Source organism: Xenopus tropicalis, chromosome 4 (assembly GCF_000004195.4).
Source record: "Xenopus tropicalis strain Nigerian chromosome 4, UCB_Xtro_10.0, whole genome shotgun sequence".
NCBI lineage: Eukaryota > Metazoa > Chordata > Amphibia > Anura > Pipidae > Xenopus > Xenopus tropicalis.
The window spans coordinates 116581207-116608728 of record NC_030680.2 but is presented as its reverse complement, the minus strand read 5'-3'; the positions used below and the strand labels follow the sequence as shown (position 1 = coordinate 116608728).

General features: G+C 36.3%; 1 protein-coding gene and 1 long non-coding RNA gene across 2 annotated transcripts in view; one reads left to right on the top strand and one right to left on the bottom strand.

Moving 5' to 3' along the window:
• Positions 1-13682: 13682 nt before the first annotated feature.
• LOC116410448 lies at positions 13683-16329 on the bottom strand. The gene is made up of 2 exons (XR_004222420.1): positions 16166-16329; positions 13683-14989 (listed from the first exon to the last, which is right to left on the bottom strand). It is a non-coding gene; the product is annotated as an uncharacterized LOC116410448 (long non-coding RNA).
• A 506-nt stretch (positions 16330-16835) lies between these two features.
• brinp3 (bone morphogenetic protein/retinoic acid inducible neural-specific 3) overlaps positions 16836-27522 on the top strand; it is a 390081-nt gene continuing 379394 nt past the window's right edge. The window contains exon 1 of the mRNA XM_018093645.2: positions 16836-17256. The gene's annotated coding sequence lies outside the window, so the exon portion shown is untranslated. The remainder of the gene's footprint in view (positions 17257-27522) is intronic.

Sequence of the window (27522 nt, the reverse complement as noted above, 5' to 3'; positions counted from 1 at the left end):
TTTAGAAAGATTTGCGATTTTTTCGGCGAAGCGAAACGGAACAGATTCGCTCAATTCTGCCTTGAAGCTCTGCTTACATTGTTTTTTTCCAGTGTTTGCTCATCTTCATAACATATCCCTCAAGTCACTGGTTTTTCCTACTTTATTCCTAAAAAGAGAGAAAGAAACATTTTAAAACTTTCTAAGATATCTAAGATATAAAGGCTCAATTATAAGTGCAGTGCACTTTGCAAAGCTTAAAGTCTTCTTTTACCTACAATGCAGTGACGTTTCCAAGAATTCTAGCCTAACTGTGGATGCAAGGAATATTGCATCCACCACAACTTGACTACAGTGCCTAGAGTGGTGCTAAGCCTCTCCAAACCAACACCAATTCATTTCCCTGCAACAAACAGAATGGAAGTTGGCACTGCATTTTTCTTGCCATGCGTTCTTTGGTTATTACACATGAAATTTACACTGGATTTAAACTAACTTGTGTTCTGTGGAAATTATTGAACTGGTGCTGTATTTATCTTGACGTATCTTGATGGCCATTGACTTTAAAGCATTTGGAGAAAAAAAAAAAGATGCGCGTAAAAAATGTCTATTGACTTCAATGTGTTTCACAAATTTTTCAGCAGTTTTGTGGATTTTTCGAAGAACTGAAACAGGACAGATTCACTTAGCCTATACATACAGGTTGGGCACAAAGCTTTGTAACTAACACCTGCTTTGATTTGAAATTAAGTACAAGGCTCTCTTTGTGTGCTGTATCTATTCGTGCCAAATGTTACTCCATTTGGAACACAATTGAAGGCTGTGAAAGTGCAAGCTCACTAGCTACACCTTACTTGCTGCAGCTTGTCCATATGCTAACAAACCATTCTCCCTAAAAAATCCTGGTGGTCCTAAATCTAGTCTTGAATTTTTTTAAGAAATCTAGTCTTATTGTGAGTGGAAGACTGATTTTTTACACTTTGCACTTCTTAGTAAATAAGTTGGCTCTTTCATAAATGTAAAGAAAGCTAGCATCTCTCAGATTAAGAATTAAACCTCTAATTTGTGCCTTTGCAAAGTTACTATCTTTAAATAAATAAATAAATAAATAATAATATATCAATAAATAATAATACATAAATAAATAAATAATAAAGATCCGTGAGATGCCCAGTATAATGGTATTTCTGTATTATAACATGTCTAATTCTCCTTTGCAGAGATATTCTGTGATCAAAAACTGCTATAGATGTACAATAAATCTGGTAAATGTCGTATTTCCAAACAAAATGGAGATGTCACTTCTTCAGTAAATCATTCTCTTTATAATCCCCTTTACTCAGTTTAATACACGTATTATATTTCCTTGACACCTGGGGCCATGTCCACTCTTCACTGAAACATCCTAATAATCATCCCTATGGTGTATATCATTCTAATCTTATTGCTGGGATGTAAGATGCTTTCCAGGAAATAATACTTTTAACAAAATCAGAGGATGACTTTGCCAAGAACTTGGTCATGTGATTTATTCTCACAAAGTAGCAAATCTGCTCATGATATGCATCTGCAGCTCTATCATATGAATTAAGTTACCATCCCCCTTCATATATTGTACAGTTACACCATGTCCTGATCATATATAGTAATAAAAGGCAACTAAACATTGTTTTTTATTTATTTGTTACACAGATGCACTTTGGGGGTAATTATTTTTCCTCCTGCACAAACACAGGCAAAGCTTATGCTTGCCCAGCAAACCCAAAGTTACCAGTCAGGATTTAAGGGCTGATCAATCAGTATCCTTTTACAAGCTATAATGATTATAAAAGTACTGCACTTCTTCACTTGAAAAAAATATTCCTACACACAAAATAACTGCAATGCAAGAATTCAGACAGGTGTTAATTCTTGGCACTGCTGCTGGCAGACCTAAGTACTGACAACAATTCAAAATAAATGTTTTCGACTGCTCAAAGCAGTTGAAAATGCGCCATGGAGAAATTTGTTGCGCTTTTTTTTTTGTAGCGCGTCAAAAAAAGGTGCAGTCGCATCAAAATTGGGTGTGGTCGCATCAAAAAAGCACAGGCGACAAAAAATAGCCACGAGCGACAAAAAAGACAAGGGCGACAAAAAAAAAATCACGCAACAAATGCAGGAAAGATTCACTCATCACCAATTGTGATTATAAATGAGCAAAACTTTCCCATTATGTTGACAGAAAAACTCGCAAAACTATGGAAAATTTGCAAAATGGCAACATTTTTCAGAAATTTTGCAAAATATATTTGAGTCAATGGGCGGGGTTTTTTGGCACTTTTTTTTTTTGTTGCAGATGCAGTCAATGGGCTTTTTTAATGGAGCCAAATGCATTTTCATTTTTTTCTTCACATTTTTTTTCCCGCACAAATAAACAATTTTTTTGCCAGTAAAACAAAATGCATAGTAAAATTCTACTGCCAATCACAGTTAGTGATCACCATAACAAAAAATCACATCACAAAAAATAAAAATTTAAATAATTGCAAAACAAGAAGTTTAAAAAAACGAATACATCTGCCCCTTAGGGGCACATTTACTAATCCACGAACACTCTGAGCATTCGATCAGCATATTTTCGACAACTTTTTCGTATTTTTCACGATTTTTTCTACTTTGCGGCAAAATTTGTGCGACAAAATCATATTGTCGCACCGAGTACGAAAGTTTCGGATTCATTCAAGCTTCAGTATCGTGACTTTCCTTGGGCCAGGTTGGAGCTGCAGAGTGCCATTGAGCCCTATGGGAGACTTTCCTTGGGCCGGGTTGGAGCTGCAGAGTGCCATTGAGTCCAATGGGAGACTTTCCTTGGGCCAGGTTGGAGCTGCAGAGTGCCATTGAGCCCTATGGGAGACTTTCCTTGGGCCAGGTTGGAGCTGCAGAGTGCCATTGAGCCCTATGGGAGACTTTCCTTGGGCCGGGTTGGAGCTGCAGAGTGCCATTGAGCCCTATGGGAGACTTTCCTTGGGCCAGGTTGGAGCTGCAGAGTGCCATTGAGCCCTATGGGAGACTTTCCTTGGGCCGGGTTGGAGCTGCAGAGTGCCATTGAGCCCTATGGGAGACTTTCCTTGGGCCGGGTTGGAGCTGCAGAGTGCCATTGAGCCCTATGGGAGACTTTCCTTGGGCCAGGTTGGAGCTGCAGAGTGCCATTGAGCCCTATGGGAGACTTTCCTTGGGCCGGGTTGGAGCTGCAGAGTGCCATTGAGCCCTATGGGAGACTTTCCTTGGGCCGGGTTGGAGCTGCAGAGTGCCATTGAGCCCTATGGGAGACTTTCCTTGGGCCGGGTTGGAGCTGCAGAGTGCCATTGAGCCCTATGGGAGACTTTCCTTGGGCCAGGTTGGAGCTGCAGAGTGCCATTGAGTCCTATGGGAGACTTTCCTTGGGCCAGGTTGGAGCTGCAGAGTGCCATTGAGCCCTATGGGAGACTTCCCTTGGGCCAGGTTGGAGCTGCAGAGTGCCATTGAGCCCTATGGGAGACTTTCCTTGGGCCAGGTTGGAGCTGCAGAGTGCCATTGAGTCCTATGGGAGGCTTCCAAAATCATGCACAGAAGGATCAAAGTCAGAAAGGTTTTCTTGCATTTTACGATCGTTCGGATACGAAAATTTTGTGACTTTCGGATCGCCAATACAATATTATCGTGACTAATACAATTTTTTACTATTTACATAAGCATATTCATGATATTTGCAATCTTAAGAAATTATCGTATCCAATCCGAATTTATCCCATTCGGGGTTCGAATTCGTGTTTTCATGAATATGCCCCTTAGAGTTAAGTGGTCTAGATTATTTAGAAATCTAACCTAGAATTGATTGTAAAGGGTTACAGTCTCACCACTTTTCTTAAAAATAATGATCTACAATAATCTTCTCAATGTTCTTCTATTGTGTACAGATCAGTTAAAGATTGTATTTTTTTTCTATGCACTTAACTGAATATGAAAAACATACAATGCATTCATTATATTGTTTGTTTGTTTGCTTACATGTTTTAGGAGCCCTTATGGCACCAGAGTCTTAATAGTTTACTAAACTAATACTATAAAGCAGTATTTAATCGGCTATGGGTATATTTAAACATTTATAATGTGTTTCTTTAATACACTTCATTTGCCAGTGTCAGTCACTGAGCTCCCTCTAGCTGGATTGAACTGTAAGAAATAATAAGGATGGCTTCAATTCAATTACAGCATTTCACATTCCACTAAGAAAGAGTCATTTTAGCTGAAATACATGATTATGTGTATATCTGGCACAGGGGTAGAAACAGAAATTGTTTCACTGATGAAAGGTTTCTTCTACAAAATGAATTTCTATATCTCCTAATGATTAAAAGAACAACTGATCATTATAGCATGCCTAACTTTTTCCCTGGTTTGACCATGTTTCTAATTGGAATAGATTTTCAAACCAGAGTATTGATTGTGCCTCTATGCATAGATATGTAAAGGGTACTTCATTAATCTGTTGCATTTAACTACTGCTGCAAAGTAAAAATCAAAACAGAAATCATTCAATTCAATTTATCTCCGCTAATCTTTAACTTGATTTTAAATAGGGCCATATCATTGACAGGCTACTGACTGGATGGAAAGGGCTGGACAACCAAAACTATAACCCAGATATGATTTCTACATAAAACTCAATGTAATAACAAGGAACTAAATTAAAATTAGTTATTGTGTTTGTTGTGATGATTTCCATTACTAAACTCAAAGGGCAACTAAATTCAAAATATGATATCCCAATCTCCAGTATAGTACATACCTTCTGGGGCTGCTGCAGGTCACCTTCACTTCATTTTTGAGCATTCATTGAGGTCTGGCATTTTGCCGAGAGAGAAAGCTAATGGAAGGGGTAAAAAAGGATAAGATAGTCGAATACATTGCAACTCTCAATATTGTGAGTTTGTGCCAGCATAATTGTATGGGTACCAGATCTTGCCAGACTAATTTAATTGCCTTTTTTATAGGAGGTGAGCAGGAACCTTGATGCTGGAATGGCAGTTGATGTCATCTACTGGGACTTTGCTAAAGCGTTTGATATGGTACCTCACAGAAAGATAATGATAACATTTTGCAATATTGGTCTGAAATATAATGTTTGTAATTGGATAGAGAACAAATGGGCCAGTGTTGTTAGTGGAGTACCGCAGGGGTCAGTCCAAGTGCTATTTCTATTTTTGGGGGCAGATTTACTAAAACCTTAAACAATATTTTCAAATTCGACTAAGTTGGTTTTCCTGAATGTCTAATATTTACTTTAAAAAGCCCCAAGGAAAAGTCGTAAAAAGCGCAGCTTTTTTATTTTTGTTGCAACTCTTCACTGTGAAAATTCAGACTTTATCGAATTGTTGCTGCGACAATTTGAAAACGTTTTTGGACAAAACCCCAGTAAAATCTTTAATGTTTTAAGACAAAAGAAAGAACTTCATGGAAAAATAAGGGACCTTTGCCATTGACTTCTACATGAACTTGGCAAGTTTAATCTGGCAAATTTGGGTTTTTAGCCATTTAGATGCATAGTAAATCTTGGAAAAGTTTCAGCGAGGCGCTTGTGAAGGGACATGATTACTCTGTACAAGTACATTAGAGGGGATTATAGGCAGATAGGGGGTTGTTCTTTCTTCCCATAAAATGATCAGCGCACCAGAGGCCACCCCTTTAGATTAGAGGAATGGAGCTTCCATTTGAAGCAGCGTAGGGGGTTTTTCACGGTGAGGGCAGTGACGTTGGGAAATGCCCTTCCTAGTGATGTGGTAATGGCAGATTCTGTTAATGCCTTTAAGAGGGGCCTGGATGAGTTCTTGAACAAGCGTAATATCCAAGGCTATTGTGATACTAATATCTACAGTTAGGGGCTGATTTACTAACCCACGAATCCGACCCGAATTGGAAAAGTTCCGACTTGAAAACGAACATTTTGCGACTTTTTCGTATGTTTTGCGATTTTTTCGGATTCTGTACGAATTTTTCGTTACCAATACGATTTTTTGCGTAAAAACGCGAGTTTTTCGTATCCATTACGAAAGTTGCGTAAAAAGTTGCGCATTTTGCGTAGCGTTAAAACTTACGCGAAAAGTTGCGCATTTTTCGTAGCGTTAAGTTTTAACGCTACGCAAAATGCGCAACTTTTTACGCAACTTTCGTAATGGATAGGAAAACTCGCGTTTTTACGCAAAAATCGTATTGGATCCGAAAAATTCGTAAAGAATCCGAAAAAATCGCAAAACATACGAAAAAATCGCAAAGTACCGATCATTACGAAAAAAACGCAATCGGACTCCATTCGACCCGTTCGTGGGTAAGTAAATCAGCCCCTTAGTATAGATATTGGTATATATGGTTTATATATGTGAGTGTATAGATAGGTCAGTATAATATTATATCAGCTTAATACACTTGATGATTTCTAGTCAAAAATTGCATTAGCTGCTACTTGGACTCTAAATTGCTGAAATATTTACACTAAACCCAATTCCAGGTTTTGGGTCCATTAACTGCAACTTACTGTTTTCTTACTGTCGGCACACTTCTTCATAAATCTGAAAGTCATTTCTTAGAGAACAAAGGTTTATTCAGATAAATTGAAATATCATTTTTTTTTACACTACAGATAATTTAAATTTTCTAATACTGCTTTTCAGCTCTTTTCTGCAGTTCAGCCTGTGTTTCATCTGTGCACCAGTTGGTTGACAGCTTTAGCAAAAGGTCATGTTATTTCATGTGTGTGTAAGAATTATGACTGAAGCTGACACAGAAAAATACCACTAGGACTGTTTTCTGTATCATTGTTCAGCCATGTGCATACACACAATAAGATAAAATGACCCTTTGTTAACACACCTGCTATCTACTGCCAAAGAGCACACAGAACAAAAGCGCATGAGCAAGAAAGATACTTATTTATACACAGACTCATTACGTTGACTCTTAATCTTTGGGAATAGTCTTTGTTTTGCTTAAATATGCCCTAACCTTTCATCTAAATAGTCAGTTAACTGTGGGGATAGTTCACCTTGAAAGATATCTCAAGCCTAAAAAAAGAATATTGCTATAAAGGCTGTATTTTATATACTAAAATTAGTGTACCAGTCTAAAGGTTTAGTAGCCCTATTACAGAAATACTCTATGTTGTCCAAAGCAACTCCTCATATTCTAATCTTGGTAGGCTATATTTTGAGTATCAATGACACTTTATATCCACATTGTGCTCTGGCTACTGTTAATTTTCTAAGCTTAGGGGTCCTTTTAAAAGAGAACTAAAGCTTAATAAAGAAGTAGGCTAGAAATGATGCACATTTTGTTTTGGGGTCCTCTACAAGCCCAAGGCAATATCAGCCCTTTAGCAGGGAAGGTCTGTTAATTCAAGAATAGAGGGAATAAAACTCACAATACAAAACTACTCTGTAATTAATTCAAATTCAAATTACAGGGCTAGCCCTGTAGCATCAGTTTCTAAAACATTCAAACCTGCTTGATGATCTGCGATGATCCCAAAGCTTAGCTTCTCAACAGCTGCCCAGAGCACACCGAGAATGTGTAGTCTCACTACCACTCTTAACAACACTTCTAACATCATCCATGACTTAAGATTCAATCCCAGTCCCAATATCCAATACCCAAATACACATCGGCAACATTTTGGGTGGAAAGGTAGCAGCTACCTAGTAGGGCAGTTCCACTACTGCAATTTTAGGATAAGTGGATGGAAAATTGAAGAGCAGCAACATTCAGATAGTCTAGGTTCATGTTTTATTCTTTGCTACATTGCACTGATTAGTAGCAAGTAGTTCTACAATTCTATAGAATTCTACTAAATCATTGGTTAGATAATAACACAGAATCAATAGGCAAATGGACTGGATAACCAGCCTTGTAACCTTTGAAACCCCCTGTACAACAATCCACTAATAAATTGTTCTGCATTACTAAAGCACAGAGCAATGTCTTTCATCAGATGGGTGGAACTGTGATTATGGGTTTAATGAAAGGCAGAATGAAGCTCAGCATCCTTGAAAAGTTTTAGGTATAAGTTTAGTTGCATTTCATTGCACCCTATGGAATACATATCTCATTGGTCAGACAGATTTTTCAGGCCTTTGCAGGCAGGAGACCAATGTTTTGTCAACAAGATAATGTGGTGTAAAACAGCAGAAAGTATAGTAAGACAACTTTCCACTCTTCAAATATTTTTTTGTGATATTTGAATCATTTATTTGTTATTTGTTTTGTTGTTCTGCTGCTCTCAGTTTTAAAATGTAACCCTTTCACTCCAGCAGATTTGGTGACTTGTGGTACTTTTATTGCCAGACAGTTTTTGAGCATTTATCTTCACTTTAAGTGGCTTTCCTGGTGTAAGAGGACTTTTAGTTTGCCAAGGAAAACAATTTTTTTTTCCGGACAACCAAAACTTTCAAAATTTGCTAGAATTTTGTTGTAATTCTACTTCTGTAACAAGATGAAAGCTTCTAAATGTCTACTCTAGCAAACTACACATATACATTTTTGGAAAGAACAGGTTCTGATGAATCCCAAATAGGCAAATATGTCTTTCTACTCTAAACAACAAAGTTGCAATGTTTTCCTAAATGTATTGGTTTTTATAAAAATTCCTAACATTTTTGATAAATGACCTCAGAGCTTCCAGTCTATTTTCTACAGGTCATTAAGTAACCAAATAAACATGTAAATATGAATGCCAGGGTCCCATTGAACAGTTTGATGTCCAGTGTGCATAGGTTTATCAAATAAAAGTACACATTCATTTGAATCTAAAATTGCTACACATGGCTTTCTACTCCAAACTACCAAACTGTACAACTTTCTTAAAGTTCCTTTGCAGCATCTTATCTCTTACATATGATAAGATACCAAGAGGTCTACTGAACTGTTTGATGCCCAATGTATATAGCAGGGGTCAGGAACCTTTTTGGCTGAGAGAGCCATAAACACCACACATTTTAAAATGTACATACAATATGTTTGGCCACGGATGCTGCGGGGCAAGGTAGGTTGGGTCCCAAAGATGCCAGATGCGACGCAGAGGAGGGCATGGCCTGCTCTTGGCAGATAGAAGACGTGTTCTAAGGCCTAGAACATGTCTTCTATCAGCCGAGCACAGGCCACACCCCCGTTATTTTTTTTATTAAAGATTTGGCAGCGAGCCAGATGCAGCCATCAAAAGAGCCACATCTGGCTCCCGAGCCATAGGTTCCCTACCCCTGCCCTAGACCCAAACATTGGCACTTATGACAGGAAAGTATATAATATCATTTCCATCTTTGTCTCAATTCCCCAAGGCTACTACATGAGGTTCTAATAAACAAAAGAGCCTTAAAACCCCTACATTGAGGAATTTCTCTCTAAATGCAAGAAAGTCGGTGCCTTAAAAAAATAATTGAGGTGGTTTTTGTACAATTATTGTATATGTGATTGTGGGTAAGTAGTCTTAAGCAAGGCCCTAAACCCCAAAGTTCTGGGTTCCAGTGTCACTGTGTGCATCCTGTAGCCAGACAGATTTTCAGTGGAAATTTAGTACTTTATTTTTAGTAAATGCAGAAAAAACACAAAGCATTTACAAAGGTGCAGTACACACTTTTACCAGCAGGGGATCAACAGTAACCCTGCAAGGACAATCCTGGAGCTCCAGAACTGCCTTGCAAAGGCTTAACACAGACTCCCAAAAGAAACCAGTTTGCAGCTTTTATAGCCTCCAAACTGTTCTATGGTGCCCCCAGGTGGTCAGAATCTACTCTATAAATATTTATTCAGAGAGGCTGCCCACCCCTTTAGGAAGTGGCTTCTCTGAGAGCTCTAGGTAAGTGCTTCATGAAACTGTACTTGATACAAGCAATTGCAATGTTCTGTATAGAAAAAAGTGGCTTTATGCACACACTTATGTACAGTATACACTTGTGGCAAACATAGCCTTCAATAAAACAGGAGGACAAGTAAGAAATACCTCAGAATTAAGATTATTAATGAGACATATTTACAGTTTTTCATTGGTATTGGTATTAAGACCATTTCCTTGGACCATACAAGGGTAAAAAGTGAGAGAATGTGTTTTATTTGTTTAATTTTCCTCCAATGTACTTGATTGAGTGGGTTTCAAAGAATTATGCATGCTGTGAAATGCTGTAATGTCTTCATGTAAAAGAACAACAAGGTGACAACGAAAGTGACACTACTATGCTTGATAAATTACCCCGGGGTATTGATTTTATACTGGTAAAATCAGGCCTCTGCATCACAAAATGTCTTTCATAAAGATCTATCTTAACAAGTGTCAAAATAGATGTTAGTGAATTGTTTTCATTGACCCCTAGGAAACTGAATGACCTTATAAAGGAAATTTCCATTGTATTTCTGCTAACCCAAGATCCCTGTGAAAACCTGAAGCTGATTTTTCTGAGGTCATTAAGTTTCCGTAGGAGACAGAAAAATCTTGAGACTTTAAAGTATGAAAGAATATTTATAAAAGTTAAAGTTCAGATATTCATTAAGATATTGCTTTATCTTGTTATCTGCTGGTTGATTCACACAGAAAGGTCTAACTGGATTTACTGTTGTCTTTTTTTTTGTTTAACCCAAATTAATTTGATTTAAATTAACTTATATTAATTTAATAAGAAAATACCTTAACTTCCATATTCAAATATGTTACCATTCTTCTTTAGGGGTGGATTTCAGGAACTAGCTTATGATCTTTTTAGCTGGTTTGATATGTAGGAACTGGCCCATGGGTATTCCATTTTTTAACTAGGTATAATGAGAAATTCTTTGGAGAAGGTTAGCTTGACTTGCAGAAGAATAGATCATTATTTCATGGGTTATCTGTCAGTCTGCAGTGGAAGGAATTCTTCCTGGGGCTGCAATGGGAAAAGCGACTGTTAGATGGTATAGCTTACGAAGGCAATACCGCAATAATGTGTAGAATTTCCATCTATAGATTCTAATGATTACATTGGTAAAGCAATGAATAAATCCTGCTGTACTTACATATTTTCTACTTTTTACCTGTTGTATATCCTAATTCTCAAAGTGCAGACAGTGACTGCTTTGAGCATTTGAACACCATTTTGTTCTATGAGGTGTCAGTTTTCAACAGTAACTCTGAGCTCTAACATCCCTCTCATTAAACTCACCTGCAAACTATAAACAGTTGCACCATTTACTTTGATGTTGGAATCAGTCATTCCAGCACAAAAAATAAAATGTTCAATGTTCAATGCTTGAGAGTGCTAACCATCATTGCCCTTAGATTAAAAAAAAAATGCATGGATGATTTGTCACCAAAATGTTTTATGCGGCAGTTATTATGTTTCCCATTTGGGCTACCATGGCTGGTAAATGCTAGCAGTCTTACATTTATTAAAACCTATGAACACTAGAAATAAGGTCATAAGGTTTGTTTAAAGAAGGCATTTGAAACATTGTTGTCAGCAACTGATTTGAATCTCCTACTCCTTAATAAATTGTTTAGTTAATAAGGTTTCTATATCCATTTTTTGATTGAGCATTGAAAATGAAATCAAATTAAAAATCAAAATCAAATTGAAATCCCACAGCTCTAATAACTCTTAATCCATGTATTACTGAATACAGGTATGGGATCAGTTATCTGGAAAGCCGTTATCCAGAAAGCTCTGAATTACGGAAAGGTATCTCCCATAGACTCTATTATAAGCAAATAATTCTAATTATTTGAAATTATTTTTCTCTGTGATAATAAAACAGTACCTTGTACTTGATCCCAACTAAGATATAATTAATCTTTATTGGAGGCAAAATATTTTTATGTTTTAATGATTTTTAGCAGACTTAAGGTATGGAAATTATGGAAAGATCCCTTATCTGGAAAACCCAGGTCCCGAGCATTCTGTCTAACAGGTCCCATACCTGTACTTAAATGAATAACACATGGATCCATGAAACTAAAAGAGCAAATTTAAAGGGGACCTGTCACCCAGACATAAAAAGCTGTATAATAAAAGCCCTTTTCAAATTAAACATGAATCCCAAATTCATTTTTATATTAACACATCCAAACCCATTATAAAAGCATATAAAATTCCCAGCTGTCAATCATATATTGCCTGTCCCACCTCTATGCCTTAGAGAACGTCTTAGATGTTGCTGCTCTCCTCACATTCCCCCTCCCTCCTCACCATGTAATTGTGTAACCAGTGCATGGACATGGGTATCAGGTCCCCCCCATACTGGCACACAAACAAGATATTGGCAGGATGCAATGCCTGCTTTGATAACAGTGTCCACAAAATGGCCCCTGCCTACTTGCAGCAATTGATTAAAATAATTTATATAGTGTAAGTGAAGTTTATTTTTCTTGACAAACACAATAGAAAACAATTTGGAATTATTTCTTAAGGTGAATAAATAGTAAATAATAAAATTATTTACACAGTTATTAAACCCAACAGGATTGTTTAGGCTCCAGTAAGGATTAATTATATCTTAGTTGGGATTAAGTACAAGGTACTGTTATATTAGAGAAAAATAAAATTATTTTTAAAAATGTGAATTTGATTACAATGGAGTCTATGGGAGATGACCTTTCCGTAATTCAGAACTTTCTGGATATGGGTTTCTGGATAAGGGGTCCGATACATGTACTAGAACCCAATTCTAGGTGAACACAATTAAATCTATACAAACTCATAACAACCAATCAGTTGGGGGCATTTACTGTTTTACTGTTTCACCTGTTTAAAAGCAATGGGCCACTACACATGGCCAAATATAGTTCTTTTTATTACTTATAGGGTTAATGGTTTAGGGTTTACAATGGGAAGTTTACTGAATTATTACCATGAACCCAGAGACAAAAACAAAGACTGATATAAAAATGCATAAAGCAGACAGAGTAGATATGCCCAAGAAAAGGTATAGTAGGGGTCTGATCTGCAATTTCAATATATGTGTGCAAAATAAATGAATAACTTATCCATGGTTTGGGGGATATAGTGAACCTGAATTTATTTTAAAGTGGGGCCCAATACCTTCCAAATATTCCACTGGCAGCAGATCCTTAAGAGATGGCAACCTGGCCTTACCTTAAAATAATGACAGAAATAAAAATTAAATGATTGTGTTCCCATCCTTTTATAAAAAAATATATCTTCTGCTGGAAGTGAGTAGTGTGGCAAGGAGAATGTTAGCAAATAATGTTTAGCTTGCTGTGTAAATATAAGATGTGATATAGGGTGTACACTTGAGGCGGTGACATCCTGCAAAAGCTATCTAGGGTAACATAAAAAGTCATTTGTTTTCCCTTAAATGCACAAAGGAGTGTGTGTGGGCACTGAGCACATAAAACTTCTATTTTCCGCATATTTGTTTAGAAATCCCATGCTGCCTGTCACTGCTGAAACGTTCTATACAATGAGCCAAATAAAAACACTGCATGGAGTTCTTTCAATGGAGAATGTATCAGCTAAGGCGATCAATATGGTGACTCCAACTGACATGTATAAATGCAAATATACAGAATAGGGATGATCTGTTTGCAGAGATAAGTTATGCACAGGATAGTAAAGGGAAAAATCCTTTCTATAGACTGAACAATCTTCTCCTAAATTATTCCTACATGAATCTAAAAGGTTCTTGTTATGTTAAAAGAGAGAAAACTAGAATGCTAATTGGTTGTTTATTTATTTATTTAATTGTTTTTTGAGACTACGTGTGCAGTTTTGAACCATTCTGTCCCAATACCAATTAAACATTATAATTAATGAGGGACACATAATGATGTTGCTGTTAACACCTTAACTGAGCAAAACTGATCATTCACACAGAGCAAATTGTTGAGCTACTGTCTATATATAATATAAACATCACAATTTGCCTGGTTATATATCACTAAAGGGTTAACACAAGATTAACAGGATACAAGGCCCTATTCAAACTACATAATTATCCAGTGAAAGGTGACTTTGTTCTCCGCTGTTTCTTTTCCCGAGGCTTCAAATCATCTGACCAGTGGGACAAACTTATTCATCGCTATGAACATAAGTGAAAATTGTGTACATTTCTACATTCCAAAAACTAATAAGAAATTATAAAATGTGTTTCTTAAATACTGTATGTGGATTTAGTTCTTTTGGCATCAAGGTCCGCAAGGAATAAGTCCATTGTGCAATGGTTTCTCATCTTAGCCTCAGTGCATAGCCAGTAATCCTCACTTAATCAGTATCATAATCAGTAACCTTCACTTCCTACTCACAGGTCTGTAATCTGCTATGGCCAGTAGGAGTAAGAGGTGATTAGAGCAATGAAACTTTAATTGCATGATAAAAACGAGCACATCTGTGTCTATTTTTATTTTTGCTGGTGATCACAGTAATGTATGGAAACCCATTACATAGTATTGTGGTATGGAATTAAGCATTACATGTTTAGAAATGTCCTAGCTTGCACAGATGAAATTTTAGTAGAGTTGCAGGTAAAGGCCAGAGTTGTTTAAATATTAAACATACAGTTTAAATGAAAAATGAATTAATACCTTTTAGAGGCTCTACAGGTGTTGCTAATCTGTAACTCCCACCTTCCTCTGGCAGCCTGGTGCCATCAGGTGATGATGAGGATTCTAGTTTAATGGCTTGAGGGCCACCTGTTGGAGATTCATGATATAAGATATTTCCTCTTTAGAAGAATTGCTTATCTAGTACAACATGTACTATTCTATACATATATATTATTATTATTATTATTTGCAATAATGCTAACAAGAGGGTTCACATTCTCTGTAAGCCAATCATTGTTAAACATAAACAATAAATAAAGTCTGGCAATGAAATATATATGTGTTGGATTTTCCTATTATTGCAAAACCACTTCAAGCATGCAGTCGGAATCTTGAGTATATTTTCCAGATTTGTATTCTATAGTTTCTATTGCAGCATGACAAAATGTAAATTCAATTTTTCAGTTATATGGCCATAGGTCCCTGAAAGAGAGAACAGCATTCCATTAGGCATTTACATGATACATTAACAATATGTCCACAGTTGACAGTCTCTTGATATGAAAAACCCTATTGCTGTGTAAAGTAAATCAATTGATGTATATGCAGTATCTGGGATAGCTAATGCTGTATCCTGAGCACATAGACATCCATTCTGTGTCCTCTGTGTTTCTCTGATTTATGGCAAGTGAACAATTCCCTTACTGAATATCCTGAAAAAAGAAATATCCATTTAATACTCAGTGCATATAGTCAGCCTTGTTAATAAAACATCCTTTTAATAGATGATACACGGAATTTCTCCAGATATGTATTACACATGCATGTTCCTTCTTAAAAGGAATGCTTCAAAGACAACAGCCCAAACCGCATTATTACAAGTTAATTCCAGAACCAACATGTGAGGTTTGATTTTTAGGAGCAGTGGAAGAGATGACAAATTGTGTTGTACGGAATTCTGTGTTTCACTGCTTCAGCATAAAGTGATACATTCTTGCACATAGCAATGCCTCATCCATTAAACAAAGATATTTAACCTTAGATCATTGGAATCACAATCACGTTTAGATACTGTATGCACTGGTGGGCTCCTTGATAGGAAGACAAGCACCTACTGTTCAGCTTTAACAAATGGGGATTAGACTGATGGTGATTTGCAATGGGTGGTGCTGTGTTAGTATAGAATTAAATATGAGTATCCTTTTGTTTTAGTTTCATATCAGGGAATGGCTTGTTGCTTATTTACATAGAGAAATCCATCACATGCACAAAACAAAACAAGATCCTTTGATACATACACGTTGTGAGGTTACTGACACTGACTTACCAAGATCGTTATTGCTGCAGGGCAAGTGTCTCTCTTCCTTCCACGGTTCCAGTGCCTTAGCCTCTCCTAGAAATTGCTGTTAACCCTGGCTTATCTGTGACATGTACTATATAACCACAAGCAATCTAATGAGAAAATAGCCAGTATACATGCATAGCTATCGTACCCTGCTGCCTGAACAGTAAGCTTTACATTCACCAAAAGGCTATAATATCTGGCACAGGGAGGATATAACATTTCACAGAAATTAATTAGCATGTGCATCTATGACCACAGCGAAAAATAGGAGAGCTGACATTGAAATAAGCATGGCAATAACAGAATAAGCTTACCATGTGGAACTCTGCTATTGTCCTCAGCAGACATCTGATTTCTCTCCTTTATGTTAAGCATGCTGTAGAAAGGATCACGCTAACATAATCAAATCAAAAATGCTATAGTGTTTCCTAGCAAGCCTCTGCAGAGAGCACATACTCTGATTCAGCCTGTTTATTGTGGCAGTGTAGTTTCTGGATAAAGCTGTTCTTGCTGTTGCATTGCAAATGACTGTGGATATCAAGAGCTTGCTGCAACTAGCTCTGCAAATGAACATGCTGGAGTGAAAAAAAAAAATCTTTTCCATTCTCAGCATCTACCAGGCACCCTGTGGATGCTCTCTTGTCCTCTTTTTGTCTTTCTTATTGTATCTTACAGGCTTAAATTAGTCTTAGTGCAAATAACTGCGAATTTGGTTAGGCTGTGGTTTGCGAGCAAGAGTTTGCTGCTGATTAGAGGGATTTCAATGAGGGAGGGGGGAGCAGAGCACAGAACAATATTAGTAATAATGATGAGCTGGATTGTGAAGCTGAAAAGATCATTTTACCTGAAGTAAGCTGAGGCTCATAGAGAACAGTGCAGAATTTCTGTAGCTGTTTCATATCTTTCCTATCCGTCTACAGCCTCTTCAATTCTCATTGGATCCTCCCCAGCTCCCTAAATCATTACAGCTGCTATATCTATCTGGATGACTACAGCTCTCCTCTCTACTTCCCTCTTTATCACCTAGTCCTCAGCAACATTTTACTTCTAGGTTTAGATTCAAACTGTATGCCTTTTGGGTCTGCTGCTTTTTTTTTTTTCTTCAGGATAGCTTTCCATTTGCTACACTGGGAGCGTGTTTTCTCGTTTCATTCCATTTATCCTTGAGGATAAGCTCTAAACTGATTCCTCATGTTTTTCTCCCAATCCTTATGTGCTGAATGATCATTTCTGGTGGCTTTTGCCGAGTTCCTGAGTTGCTTTGCTTGGTGTCCTGGAGCTTTTCAACAGACTGAAGTTCATACACTTTCTGTTTTCCCTGTATCATCTTGAAGACTATGGGATTTACCTTCCTTTTCAGGATAAATTTGGTGGACAGCAGATTTTCCTCCTGATCTGCCATCTGGTGAGTATTTTTATAGGTGAAAAATAATTTTATAAAGCATTTCTATGAACATTATTGCCAGGCTTTCCTGCCAAGAATTTGAACACATAAAATGAGTATTATAAATTATATTTGTCATTGTTTCCTAATATTTCCATGAAGTGAAATGTGCCTGTTGGTAAATATTCAACAACTTATGTGGTTTTTGTATAATCTATTTGTAATTAAAAACAATATATTGCACACTTAAGAGAAAAGCATTGATCATGCTAAGGAATTTCAAACTTGATCTTTAGTACTCATGGAGGAAGGACATAAAAAAAAAAGTTCATTGCCCTGTCACCTAAGGTGGACGAAGCGATAGATAGATAGATAGATAGATAGATAGATAGATAGATAGATAGGCAATGAAGTCTGATTACCTTCCTATTCCTAATCTCAAATGCCCCTTTTTCTTTCCAGATCTTGTATTTATGAAACAAGGATGGGGGATAGAGACACTGGTCACATGAAAGAAATTTCCATGTAGCCACAATATAAGTGTTTCGAGATTTACACAAGCTAATCTTGGATAGCTGCCTGCTAGTGTAACATAGCCCAACTTCCCTTCCTATTTGATTGTGTCTTTGCTCACTGCAGGAATTTTTTGATCATACACAGTGCCTGCATTGAATGCTAAACTTGTCCATTACTGAAGACATTGGGCAGATTGTTTACCTTTTTAGGCAACAGCAAACAAAAAGCTAAAATGATTTCCGTAAGATTCCAATGCATACCATTTTGAAGACTAAATGTGTTTAATCTGATTTACATTTCCTGGTAATTAATATTCCTATCCTTCATAAATGCTTTGTTAAAGTTTCTTATACCTATTACATACCATCTATTACATTTAAGTGGGCACAATATTTGATACATTTGTACATATTTTCTAATATACTTTGTATTTAGCTACATCATATAGTTGATTAGTCATTAGGCTGACATGAATTAAAATGCTTAGACTGATGTAAAATTTCCTCAAGTCTGTTTTAATTATGCAGTCACTGACATGGTAAAAGAAATATCCTTTAACAATGCCCTCTCTTCAGAAGTAGACTTGTCTGTCAGTTGAAAAATAACTTATTTAATAAAAAAAAAAAAGGTGATTTAAACCTAGCTCTGAATTGCTAGATGAATTAACTTCGGCTTTGCTGAGTCAATAAAAGAAATTATGCAGGCAGAATTTGCAGATGCTTTGCCATTACCTTTTCTTTTTGAAGGTGACCAATGTTTAATAAAACCATAAAAATATCCAAACTGAAATATGTTTCTTAAAATGTGAATTCTACTATATGAAGAATATTCAGTTGCCAAAGTAAAATAATAATAATAATGACACCACCGCCATTAACATTTTCCGTGAATGATTTAGCACATACCTTTTCTTCAAGTACCAGCAAATGCTAAAGTTTGTATATACATGTATATGATGTAGTTGTTGTATTAGCCTAGTAATAATGCATAAGTTTTAATATTCTGTATTGGTTGAAATTGAAGAACTACAATAAGCAATTAAACAGCAGAAAACAAGCAACTTGTTATAGAGTGCGCTACAAAGGGCCCCCAGACTAAAGCTGCCTGTAATGTTTGTACTTTTCACGGAAGTTTCCAACAGTTCACTCTGAAAGTGTCTCCTATTCACCAGCAGGGGGAGGGGTCCATGGTGTTTAATAGCAGTGGAATGTACCTCATGGTATCAGCAGATTCTCAGTTTCTAATGGCTTGTCCTGTTCTGAAGTTAACCTTGGGACTGCTATAGCTGCAGTTATTTTATCGACAAGGACACACATCTGTGTCAAGTGTATGACTTTTTCCCCTAATTTATACTGAGCAGGTGATAAAGAAAGGGGTTAAAGGGATAAACAGAGAGAGAGAGAGATGAAGAGGACTAAAAAGCATTATGGAAAAGAAATTTGGAGGAAAAAGGAAAACGTTGATGCCTAATAAAATTATAAACCATAAGATATATTATTCTATTCGACTTGTGTTGACATGCAGCAGATGCTCCCTTTATACAGAGAGCTGGCTTGCCTTCTATTTAAAGAAGTTAAGAGAAAAAAGAGGGGGAGTTGATTCCAGATAGAGGAATGCAGTAGCAAAGATAAGATTTTCTTGGAGAGGGAGGGGGAGAATAACTGGTAGATACATGTAAACAGACTAGTATTTGAAAGGAAAAGACAAATGTACGGAAAGCCATTAGCACAGTGTTAATCAAGCGCAGAGGGAAGAACTGAAAAGAAATGTTTTAGCTTACTAATCAGTCAGAGTCACAGGGGAGGGCAGGGAAGGGGGAAACATTAAACAATAATGAAACAACATCATACTTACATCTTAACTATTTCCTTGACTATGAAATAAGTAAATGTCAGTGGCCAGAAGGCTAGCAAAATGGAAAGGGATAATAACTGGCTCAATGGGAGAAAAACTTTTCATCTATTATGCTACTATAATTTCTAACCTTCTCAGCCATGTCACTGTTAATGAAGCTCAGTTTCCATCTTTTGCCCCTCATGACAGCAAGCTATATATATGTGAAGCAGAAGAGAGCAGATAATCTATCCTCTACCTGAATATCAACTGTGGGAGATATATTTTAGCAGCAACTGTATTATGGTACCACAGGTTGGATACTTCTAGTGCTTCATCATGAATGACAAAGTAGGGGCATAACAATGTAATACACAGACTAAATAATATAATAACTGACAAATGAACATGTTTAACAAGAGACTGAGTAGTGTTCTAACCTGCACATTTAGTTGCTATCTCAACATTACCCTGTTTGTAAAAGCAAACTCCAATATGTGGTTGTCTAACAGAATACACCTTACTTTTATTTTCAATTTATTTCTCTTGATGTAATAAGAAATCAGAATACAATATTAGCGCTATTTTCCATTAAGATAATTCTGATCCAAAAAAAAAAAACTTGCATTACTCAAAGGGCAGCTAGTGACATGTATATGATCTAATCTATATTGCTAGCTAGTTATCTTAGCAATCTTTTCTCATTCTATGTATCTGTCTTCCTCTTACAAGCAATGAGATATTGGAGCTGTTAATTAAACCCAGCTTATAAGACAGCAGCTCCATTTCCCTTACACCAGCACAATGTCATCTTCTAAACATACAGAGGAATATATCGGCAAATGCAGGATCCTATACACCTAAGTCAAACTGCACTGTAACACTGAGTGGTGTTTTGTACAAAACATTTGCTAAAGCATAACATGTAAGTTATAACATATATCATTATATCATTTTTGGTTATTTGTTTGCATTTATTTTTCTGTGGGTTTTATAGTTTAAATGTAATTCTTCTACTGTAGTTATTAATTTGTAGAAAAACCATGGAATACTAAGATTTCTGGAATTAGCACTGTTTAGTTAACCGATGTTAATTAAATACAGATTACAATTATGCTGGATGATCATATTTATTTTATTATAGCATAGTATATATCAAAATTGACATATGCAAAGGATAGGTAACTTATCACAAGAGAAAAACTACCAGTAAAGTCATCTCATCTCACATCTCACAGTAATTTTCTGTAGTACTTTAACGTCCAGACTCTTTGAACACAGCAACCAGAACTTGACAGTTTGACAATTCTTTTCCACTCTGCAACACTCTCCCAACACATGATGGTATTTTACCTCAAGCAGTACAACAAACAATAGTTATGTGCTGCTGACAAAGTTGCATCTCCCCCCCCCCCACCAAACAAAAACTACTGTAGGTATATTACATGTAGTGGAATAATTAGGTGGGGGCATTCAAAACTCATATTATACTAAAATGATATTATGTGGATGAATGGGGGGGGTCAGGTTTTAGTATATTAACTATAGGCTTAATCTAAGCAAATTTTCATTTGATTTTTGATGGTATAACATCTCAAGCAGTAGAACAAACAATAGTTATGTGCTGCTGACAATGTTGCATCTTACCCCTCAGACTACTGTGGATATATTTTATGTTGTAGAATAATTAGGGGGGCTCATTCTATACTCGTTATACTGTACTTAAATAATATTATGTGGATACATAAAGGGGGGTCAGCTTTTAGCATATTAAAGATGGGATTTTTCTATTTAATTTTTATTTTCTTAGTCTATGTCCATCCTACAAAGGAAAATGGTATCTGATTGTTGGGATCACTGACCCCAGCTTAATTTTATTGCTTATCTTTCTATTCCATGCTTCTCCTGTTCATCCTCCATTTTGACTTAAAAAGTGCTGCCTGGTTGCTTGGGTCATTAAATCCACATAAATAAAAACGTATAGACAAATTGTCTTAAAATCTAGTAGTATGGACCTAGGTAGTATGGACCTAATCTAGGTAGTATGGACCTTTTGAGGTCCAAAATATTTGACCTAAAACTATATTTGCAGGAATATGTAAGAAAGCAAATAGACATACTGATAACCTTCAAGCAGAGTCTCCATCCCAGCCACTTCTCTAGGGTGCTTTAGTGGACCAGTGCCACAGTTTAGGTAGCACTGATCTACCATTTAAACTTATCCTTGTATGCCCTTTTGCTTAGCATTCCAAATATCTGCATCCAAAGAGCCTATTCACTTTATTGTGAAGTGATATTCTACCCAACAATTTGCAATTGGTCTTTGTTTTTATTTTGTTATAGTGATTGAACTATTTGTATTTGTAATTCTTCCTTCTCCAGTACAAAGCTTAAAATGCTGTTGCATGACTGTAGCAACCAGACTATGGATTAAGCCAAAGGCTAGACTTGCTTGCTTGGAACCAGATAACATTTTATATTAAAAAGGTGATCTCATTTTTGAGTTTTCCTAACATGATTTTTTGAGATTTTGCAATAAGAAAAAAAGACTGAATGAAAAAATTTTCTACCAAAACCTGGTGAGTTTTTATAGAAGTCATTGTGAAACGTATTTTCAGCATTCAAACTATTTTGTTTTTTGAGGGTTATTTTACATACAAATTTGCATACTGTAACTTGAAGGTTAAAACAATAATATTCAAAAGGAATTACCGACAGTGTTCATGATACTTAAGCATTTATTGTGCTGTCTAATTAGAACCTGTTCTGAACCACTCACAGGGCACCATTACCATTTCTAAAGGCGGAATTTCTGCCATCAAAATACTAGCTGAAATTCTTTGTTGACCTTTAATAGGAACAAATAATCAGCTCTGACTGTTTGCTAGTGTTTTGAATATAATTTCTTACATACATGATTTATTAGTCAAGAGAGACTTCATGTTGTTTGTACACACACCAGTGCATTTAATTGAAATAGAAGCCACCATCTTGCATTCCATTTTTCATGTTTTAAACCAGTTATGTTCATTTCTTATGAAACACTGTTACACAGCAGACATTTCTTTTCTATTTAACCCTAGAGATATTTTATAATTGTATAAAATGATCAAAATCTACACAGATAAAAAGATAATAAACAATTAAGGGCAGAATTCCCTGATTGCATTACTCTCTCGCCATTAAAAAATAGAGTGCTGCAGTTTTGAGAAGTTTTCAAGAATTCTGAACACTGGCAAAAAAATTTATGAAATTTCACCTTTTTTAAACTTTCAAATCTTTTTAAACCATGTGGCTCCTGTTTCAGTTCTACTTTTGGAACACAGCACATATGGGGTAGCCAGATGTGATATCATATCAGTGCAACATCTTGTATCATTAGAAAATTACAATATTATTAATAAACCAGCTATCATGATACTGATACCTCATGCCCAGCATGTTTTAAGCAGACCAGCACTTCAAACTTAATGTCTATGCATTTATATTAATATGCACTTAAGGGGACAGAAAAATAATGCATTTTAGACAACAGCACACAACATACTTTATTAATTATCACACCACAGTAATTATGGTACACAACCAGCAGCTGGGCCTAAGCTTCAGGGCACCAAGTGACCCACATGACTCGGACCTCAGATTTAGACAGGCCGTAACTAGGGGGCTGATTTACTAACCCACGAATCCGACCCGAATTGGAAAAGTTCCGACTCGAAAATGAACATTTTGCGACTTTTTCGTATGTTTTGCGATTTTTTCGGATTCTTTACGAATTTTTCGTTACCAATACGATTTTTGCGTAAAAACGCGAGTTTTTCATATCCATTACGAAAGTTGCGTAAAAAGTTGCGCATTTTTCGTAGCGTTAAAACTTACGCGAAAAGTTGCGCATTTTTCGCGTAAGTTTTAACGCTACGAAAAATGCGCAACTTTTTACGCAACTTTCGTAATGGATACGAAAACTCGCGTTTTTACGCAAAAATCGTATTGGTAACGAAAAATTCGTAAAGAATCCGAAAAAATCGCAAAATACCGATCATTACGAAAAAAACGCAATCGGACTCATTTCGACCCGTTCGTGGGTAAGTAAATCAGCCCCTAGGTGTAGTCAGACAGAAGAGGTATGTGTCCAGCATCCCTTTCCAACATTGTGCACTATCATGTGCCTCTTTTGCTTTACCCTAGCTCTGGACCTGTACACAACAGTTATTAAAACTCTGTAGCCCTTTAAAGATATCTCTGGTTTGTTTTTTTAAAAAAAGTAATAGCTGTACTCGTAAGAATTATATATATAGGTATAAGCGAAGGGTTGGGAAGTACAAGACTCCAGTTTGATCCTTCTGTATATGTCCATTATACCAACAAGCTGATGTTTAGTAACTTTATAGAATTTAAAACTTTTCTATAGCTGGTATATATCAACATCAAATCTAAAATCGGTCACTTATATCTGGTACAGATTGCCACACAGGAGAGATGGGTGCAGAAGCAGGTGGGGGCATACCTATGTGCCTTACCCCACTGGCATTCATAAAACAGTGCTGCTAAATGCAGATGGTGCTGTATTTATGTAGGTAGCCACATTTCTCTGCTGTGTATTTTGAATGGGGTACACTAAAAGAGAAAATCTTCAGACTATCTGGTGGTGCATAGAGGGAGTGTGCCTGTGGTGGAGGGAGGCTTTACTTCTCCTTTAAGTAAATGAGCCCTAAAGACACTTATGAGGCAGTGCCAAACACTGTAAGCTGTAGCACAATTATCCATCTATTTGTGTCTTTAAGTTAACCACCCACTTAGATTGCAATTTCTCTATTTTGTTTTTAATTGTATTTCATTACTGCATGGACCCCTGTTTGTTCTATTAATATATTGTTTGATTATACAGCGGTGGGTAGAAAATATACATGCAAGTATAACTACCTGTAGTTATAACTACAGGACCTGCACACCTGTTGGATTATTCCCTGCTGCCTATAGCTGTACCTCGAAACATTAAAATCAGCAGCTGTTTCCTCCCTGCAGAACAAAGCACTTGACATATTACTGCAAAGGGTAACCTTGTATAACTAGTTAACTTTTATTCTGAGGGTTATTTGTTTCTTTTTTTTATTGTTCTGAAAAGTAAATTATGCAGGATAGTTACAAAAGGTAGAAAACATATTGGCTGTTCTTCATGGCATTTTGTTTTCTTGAATGCAATAGTACAATTCTAGTTTTTTATTTGATTATTGAATATTACCCTCATTATTTTCTATTATTTCCTGCTAGTCTTACTATCTATAATTGGTTTATCGTTTTAATACAGTATTATATATATTTTTCATTATGTGCTTTCTACATAACAAAATATAGTTGCTAATTAATGCTACAACATTTGCCTGAATGATTTTCCTTTTTATTCACATTGGCATAAAACGAGTTTATAACAATTATTGCCAGAACCATATTAAGGATACACTTAAAATGAAGTACTATCAAAGATATAGAACCACTCTGTAGCCAAACAGTACATTTGTATCAGATATATTGATATGCGTATAAGTAATTAGGGCTCTAATACTAGGAAGAGAAAAACAGGGATGCATTACCCAAATGTAAATGTTTTTTTTCAGTGTGTTACCATTTAAGGCTGAGGATGAACCATGTCAATTAAGGATTTTCCAGGGTTTGGTTGATTTGGTATTATGATAAGTAAAATTAGTATTTTTTATAGTTTACCTATATATGCAGCTCTTAAACAGGATATGGATGACCCTCTATCTTAATGTCTACCAAGTGCTCTATAAGTTGCCTATATGTTCCCTTTTTAAATATAAGCATAACCCATGGGACCTCTTATCATATCATCTTATCTCTGCCTTCAATCTGTCCCATTGGCAGCGCAAAGAGAATGTAATAAAATAGGGTTTGGTATGGAGAGATGGGGGAAGATTGTACAGCAGGTCCCTTAGACCATGGTAAATTCCCCACTTTGCCAGTGCTCAAAATTAAAAGGGAGGTGAATGGTATTTGTAAATTACCTAACATAATAGCTGTCCTTTATCCATGGTATAGAGGTGGTTATGGTAGAAAAGTTATCTTGTTGTTATTCGGCCCCTTTCTACATGATGGTGAGATAAGAAGTTAGTATACAAATTGCTGGGGCCCTTATTGTTGCTTACTATACTCCATGCAAGGGCCAGAGCATTGATTGGTTATCGTGAGTGAGTCTTTACCACTGTTCTCAAGGTAAGCCTTAGACTGAGGAGGTTCATACTATGACTCCCATTTATTACATTGTGGTGAGGCTAATGTACTGAAATGCAGCAGATGTTCATATGGACATATTAGCCATATGGCATTTAAGATGGGTACATCTGTAGCATGAATAAGCATTTATGATTCAATTACAAATTGTGAATTTATCCCTTGAAATGAACTATAGAGCAAAAGAGTCAGCAGGCGATTCAGTGGATGAATATTCCTTCTATATTTGACTTTTTAATGCTCTATTAATACTCTGAATTTAAGTTCAAGTGCAAACAACACCCCTTAGTGCTCATTAAGAAACCACTTGCATCGTTGACATACCTGCACTCTGCACCACACTCTGGACTAGTGATGAGCAAATGTTTTTGCCAGTTATGGATACACAGCGAATTTCCACATTTTAGCATTGGCAAATATTTTCCACAAAAAAAAGTCGGGGTTGAGTCAAAATAGGCACGGTCACATCAAAATGGACGTGGTTGCAGACACAGACACAAAAAAGGCAACAAACACTTTTTGTGGATTTTTTACCGCTTCACTAATTTTCAAATTCGCTCATGACTACTCTAGACTAAAAATTTGAGATGAAGAGTACAGGGTCGACAGAAGCAACACAGCTCCTTATCACTTGCCATAGGGCAGGTGGTAAATACAGGGCACCCTGCACCTACGGTGCTCCGTAGCTTGCATGTCATTTAGCCAGACAAGTTAGGGGGCAGTTGGGGGCATTAGAGGGGACACCTACATTCCTCCTTGCCAGGAAACACAGTATTTATTAGTGAAGTGCTTGTCCTTATTCTCCAAAAGACTTGAGCCCACAAGTGCTGACAACGAAGCACATAGCAAACTACAAATAAACAAGATGCCTTTTGTCTGCTTCCTCTCTATCACACAGCTTTTTAAAGTAACAAATAGATAAAAAATACATTTACCAGAGTGCCATAAGTTTAGTATTGGATTATGAAAGTGTTAATAGCACAACACATTTCAGACACACATCCCTCTTCCTGGACTCTGTAGGTTTATTGCAAGTGCTCATATATATGTCCATCCACAAGAAAATTGTTGATTGAATTGATAGAAGTGTGCAGCCAGTGGCATATGGGGCTGAAGAGTCAAAATGTCAATCACAGTGGTTTTGTAATAATTGAAATCTGTATGAAATGCAATGTATACATCTATTCTTAGCTGCTCAGTTTGCAGCTGCAGGGAAATGTTGCTACGCACAAGCCCTAGTTTTAGTTTTTTACTTTTCCAACACCCAAAAAAATATTCTGCAATAAATATATAAAAAAATGTATCACTGAAAATGGCTTTTCCTTTGTTGTCTTGTGTTCTTTCTGGACTGTTATAAAATATTATGAAAACATTTCTATGAATGTTTATCCAAGCGCTGCAACATTTTCTCCTTTTTTTTTTTTTCTTTTTTTTTAGAAAATACATCATAAAAGCTATTTTGTATGGTTAGTCAGTGAAACTGGGTAATCTATGCATTCCTTAAATCCCTTCATAACCAGGATAATTATTTGCGTTTACAAAACCACCCAGGGGAATATCTTAAAAAGCTCAGCACATAAGAGGATTTAGAGAGTTGACTGGTCAGGAAAATAAATAAAACCATGGTTGTCAAATAAAAATTGCTTGAATTAAAGGGACATCTTAGATTTATGGCCATTTTGGGGGCTG